This window comes from Bos indicus x Bos taurus, chromosome 14 (genome assembly GCF_003369695.1).
Source record: "Bos indicus x Bos taurus breed Angus x Brahman F1 hybrid chromosome 14, Bos_hybrid_MaternalHap_v2.0, whole genome shotgun sequence".
In the NCBI taxonomy this organism is placed as follows: Eukaryota; Metazoa; Chordata; class Mammalia; order Artiodactyla; family Bovidae; genus Bos; species Bos indicus x Bos taurus.
The window spans coordinates 66,940,106-66,945,344 of record NC_040089.1 but is presented as its reverse complement, the minus strand read 5'-3'; the positions used below and the strand labels follow the sequence as shown (position 1 = coordinate 66,945,344).

General features: G+C 40.8%; 1 pseudogene across 1 annotated transcript; it reads left to right on the top strand.

Annotated features, from left to right (window-relative positions):
- The first annotated feature begins 258 nt into the window (after window positions 1–258).
- LOC113904396 lies at window positions 259–786 on the top strand (annotated as a pseudogene). Its single transcript, XR_003514503.1, has one exon. The product of XR_003514503.1 is annotated as a 60S ribosomal protein L23a pseudogene (transcript).
- Window positions 787–5,239: the final 4,453 nt, after the last annotated feature.

The window sequence follows — 5,239 nt, the reverse complement described above, 5'->3', positions numbered from 1 at the left end:
AGAAAAAATAAAAATAATCAAGGAAAAAAGTGAAAAGTGAAAGCAATGAAATATCCTTTGTGTCTGATGTTGTTAGTTCCTGATCAATAAGACAAGTCTTTCAGCTACTTTTTCACTTTGGTGAAGGATTAGCATTGAGCCAGCCACACCGAATTATCCAGTGCCTCTTTGAAGACAGGTGGCCAAGGTGAAATATGCAAATTCCTGAATATCTGGAAGCTTCGGCTTCCTTACCTGTAATTAGAGATAATACATAGCCTTTTCATGAAGATGGTGCCGAAGGCGAAGAAGGAAGCCCCTGCTCCTCCTAAAGCTGAAGCCAAAGCAAAGGCTTTGAAGGCCAAGAAAGCAGTGTTGAAAGGTGTCCACAGCCACAAAAAAAAGAAGATCCGGACGTCGCCCCCCTTCCGGCGGCCCAAAACACTGCGGCTCAGGAGGCAGCCCAAATACCCTCGGAAGAGCGCCCCTAGGAGAAACAAACTTGACCACTATGCCATCATCAAATTCCCCCTCACCACCGAGTCAGCCATGAAGAAAATAGAAGACAACAACACACTGGTATTCATTGTGGACGTCAAGGCCAACAAGCACCAAATTAAACAGGCTGTGAAGAAGCTCTATGACATTGACGTGGCTAAGGTCAATACTCTGATCAGGCCTGATGGAGAGAAGAAGGCATATGTTCCACTGGCTCCTGACTATGATGCTTTGGATGTTGCCAACAAAATTGGCATCATCTAAACTGAGTCCAGCTGGCTAATTCCAAATATAAAAGTTTTCACTATATATTAAAAAAAAAAAAAAAAAGAGATAATACATAATCGGAAGGTTTGTGGAGAGGATAAAGTAAGATGGTACATGTGAAGCCCAGAGCAAGTGTTCTGTATACGGTAAAATCCCAATTTTTAAGTTCCTTTTCTCTTCTCCTCCCACCCCTAACTTGACTGAAAGGATCATTGTTCCCATGGAGTATTAGTGAGTAATTAGAACCATAATTGTAGAGAACTATTTAATTTGGGGCAGCCATTCCCCACAGATGGCTACAGGCTGAACTGAAAGTCAGCTCCAGCTTCCTCAGCTCCTCAGAACCAAACGGTCCCCCAAAGGACTCCCCATGGATAGCCTAAGAAAGAGCTTATCTAGTATAATTGTACTAGAGTATAATCATTTGTCTCTATGAATTTATTCACCACTCAATTAGAAGTGGTTAGGAAGAACCCAGAGCCTAGAACAGAACCTGAGCATAAAAGATGCTCAGCAAGGAAGGGAGGCGTGGAAGGAAGGGAGGCGTGAGGAAAGGGAAGAAGGAGGGTGGAAGCAACAACCAATCGAATGGTGATGTCTGGCTTCTAGACCTGGGCTGTCCGCTGTAAGTGTAATGCCAGCCCTAAAAGTGAGCTACATTTGTAACTTCATATTTTCTGGTAGCCACATGAAAAATGTAAGAAGAAACTGATGAGATAAATTTTAATAAGACATTTCACTTAGTGCAATATATCCAAAACACTATCACGTCAGCATGTAATCAATATAAAAAAATGATCATGAGATTCTCAACTTTTTGTATTGTGTTTAAGACCTAGGGTGTATTTTACACTTATTGAACATCTCAATTCAGACTAGACACATTTCAGGTGTTCACTAGACACGTGTGGCTAGAGGCCTCCATATTGAAAGTATAGCTCCAGACTCTATCAGCTTCTCTCCATGCTTTTTCCATTTCAGAAGCCCTGCCTCCACTGCAGCAGCCCCACCCACTCCCCTCCGTTATATCACTCCAGTCGATAACGTTCCTAATTCACTCTGACTTATGCTATGTATTCACCCCAAATCCCAGATCCCTGCCCTAAAATTTTTATCTAATCTGGTGCTGTGGGGTATTAATTAAAGTGGCCAACAGTGCCAAGTGACAGCCTGAGTGTTAATAGATGGTGGGACAGAAGACTCTCTCTTCCCACAAAGGGTTTTTCCCTATACTGGGAAAAGAAATGGGAATAGGAGTTTTAGCTAGCCCACTCTATGAAGGCACCTAATCAGGTCCCAGGGTACACCCGAAGATGTGGGTAAAACAGAGCACAGACACTGTCATTTGGCTTCATATCCCCAGCACCAAGCATGGTGCTGGCATACAAAGAGGGCAATAAATATTGGCATTAAATGTGATTGATATTAGTTGAGAATAGTAAGTGAGAGTTCAATCAGAGCTACTTAGGGAATTCATGGAGTATGACTAACAGATTTCTTGGGATTTAAGTGAAAGAGTCAGTCTTTTATTAGAAAGAAGGAATGCAAAAATGACATAGTAGGAAAGAAATAAGATGGCAGAAATCGCTTAAAAGTCCATGAATCAGAAAGCAGAGGGCATATGTTTAACATTCAGGGATTGTGGAAATGGATATTTACGTATTCATTCAACAAATATTTTTTAAGCCAGTCTCTGTGCTAGGCATGGCCACATAAATGTGAATAAGACATTAGCCTTGCCCTAAGGGAGTTCTACACTAGAGAAGAGACAGATATGGAAATAAATCTGATGTTCCTACCTTCCTACCCTGTGATGTGATGAAAGGTATGCTAGAAAGGAAATATGTACAAAAATGGAATGGAGTCAAAGAGGAAGGAGTGAGTATTTAGGGAGTTCTGGGATGGCTTTATAAAGGAAGAGAAAATAGACCTAGAAGGATGAGTAGTTGCAACTGGGCAAATTTAACATGTATGAAGGCACAGAGGCAAGAAAGTACACGCAACGTTCTACAACTGAGAGTAATTCAGTGTAATTGGAGCAGAGCATTGCGTATTAAGTAGAGGGAAGTATTAAGTTGCTGTTGAAAATGCAGACTGAGCCCAAATCACAAGGGATCTTACATACTCTGCAAAGGGATTTGGACTTTAGTCTAAAAGCAGTGTGGACTCACAGACACAGATAACAAACACGTAGCTGCCAAGGGCAGTGGGAGGAGGGAAGCACTGAGAGTTTAGGACTAGGGGATATAAACTAGTATACATAGGGAATAAACAAGGTCCTACTGTATAGCACTTGCTCCTTGGAAGGAAAGCTATGACAAAACTAGACAACATATTAAAAAGCAAAGACATCACTTTGCTGATAAAGGTCTGTATAATCAAAGCTATGGTTTTTCCAGTAGTCATGTACAGATGTGAAAGTTGGACCATTAAGAAGACTGAGCACTGGAGAACTGATGCTTTTGAATTGTGGTGCTGGAGAAGACTCTTGAGAGTTCCTTGGACTGCAAGGAGATCAACCAGTCAATCCTAAAAGAAATCAACCCTGAGTACTCACTGAAAGGACTGTTGCTGAAGCCAAAGCCCCAGCAGTTTGGCCATCTGATGTGAAGAGCCAACTCACTGGAAAAGACCCAAATGCTGAGAAAGATTGAAAGCAAAAGGAGAAGTGGGTGACAGAGGATGAGATGGTTAGATAGCATCACTGACTCAATGGACATGAATTTGAGCAAACTCCAGGAGATAGTGAAGGACAGCAGAGCCTGGCGTGTGCAGTTCATGAGGTCGCAAAGAGCCAGACACGTCTTAAGAGACTAAACAACAATGATGGGATAGAACAGGGAACTGTATTTACTATTCTGTGATTAAACCTAATGGAAAAGAATATGAAAAAGAACATATATAACTGAGTCATCACTTTATAGCAGAAATTAACACAACATTGTAAATCAACTATACTTCAATAACATTCAAAAAATAAATAAAAGCAATGTGGAACCAGTCAAAGTTTTAAGCTGGCACATGATGGATAGAATTTCCCTGCCCACCTGAAGTTAAGAAGTGATCATACGACTTGTTTTGGCCAGTGAAACGCGAATAGAAATGCTGGGTGTCACTTCTGCATAGATGTTTAAGAGCCTGTGCATGCTTTACTGCCTTCTCTTTTACCTCCAGCCAGTGACCAGCAATCTTAAGATACTGGCTTTCCTGTCAGACTCAGTTCCTGAGTGATTACAATGAACAACAGTGGACTTGTAGCAAGAGCAAGAAATAAACCTTTGTTGTCTTAACCATTTCGATTTAGAGGTTGTTTATTACTGCAGCAAAACTTCAGGCTATCCTGACTGATACAGCAATGGAATAACATGATCAGATTGATATTTTTAAAAGGCAATTGATGGCAACATGGAGAATGAATTAGAGGTAGGAGAGGAGGTTAATTAAAGGCAAGGAAACCAACAGGGAAATACTGCAATAATCTAGTATAGAAATGATAATGGCCTAAAATTAGAACAATAATAGTGGCGATAAAGAAGATGAGCTATACTTAGGAAATATTTAAAGAACAAAATCAACAAGAATTCAGTGATTAATAAAATGTGGTTTATAAATATTTTAGTCATCTGTTTCTTTATAACAAGTTCCTCCAAAGTGTATCAGCTTAAAATAATGACAAATATATCATCTCACAGTTTTATGTGGGTCAGGAGGTTCGAGAAGAGCTTAGCTGATGGTTCTGGCTCAGGATCTCTCAGGTTGCACTCAAGATGTTGTCCAGGGCTGCATCATCTGAAGGTCTGATTGGGGTTAGAGGATCCATGACCAAGGTGGTTCACTCATATGACTGACAACTTGATGTTCACTGTACAGGAGGCTCCAGTTCTTTCCTATCAGGACCTCCCCATAGGGCTGCTTGAGTATCTTTATGGCATGGCTGCTGGCTTCCTCCAGGGCAAATGGCCTAAAAGACAATGAAATGAGGTGGCACTTTCTCTGATAACATAACCTGGGAAGGCACACACCATCACTTCTAAAGTATTCTTTGGTCAGACAAACCAACCATGATACGTTGTTGAAGGGGACCATAAAAAGATTCAAATAGCAGAAGGTGAGGATAATGGGAGGCCATCTTGGAGCCTGACTACTACAATGAACAAGATGGAAGTTAACAAAAAAAGCTGACTCTGAGGATTCTGGCTTGAATGATTCAACAATGGAAGTAAGCATGATACAGAACACAAGAGAAAAAATCAGTTTTTGAGAGAAGGGAGGAGATAAATAGTTCATTTTTAGATCTGCCATGTGGAAGACATACAGAGATGCCTAATCATCTTTTGAAAATAGGAAGTTCCTAAGAGAGGTCAGAGTTGAGGATTTAGGAACCAATGTTATCTAAGTGGTGGAAGAAGCCAAGGCAAAAAATAATATGGTCCAGGAAGGATGTGCATAAAGAAAAGGGAGAAAATATAAAACCAGGAAAAGAACCATATGGAGA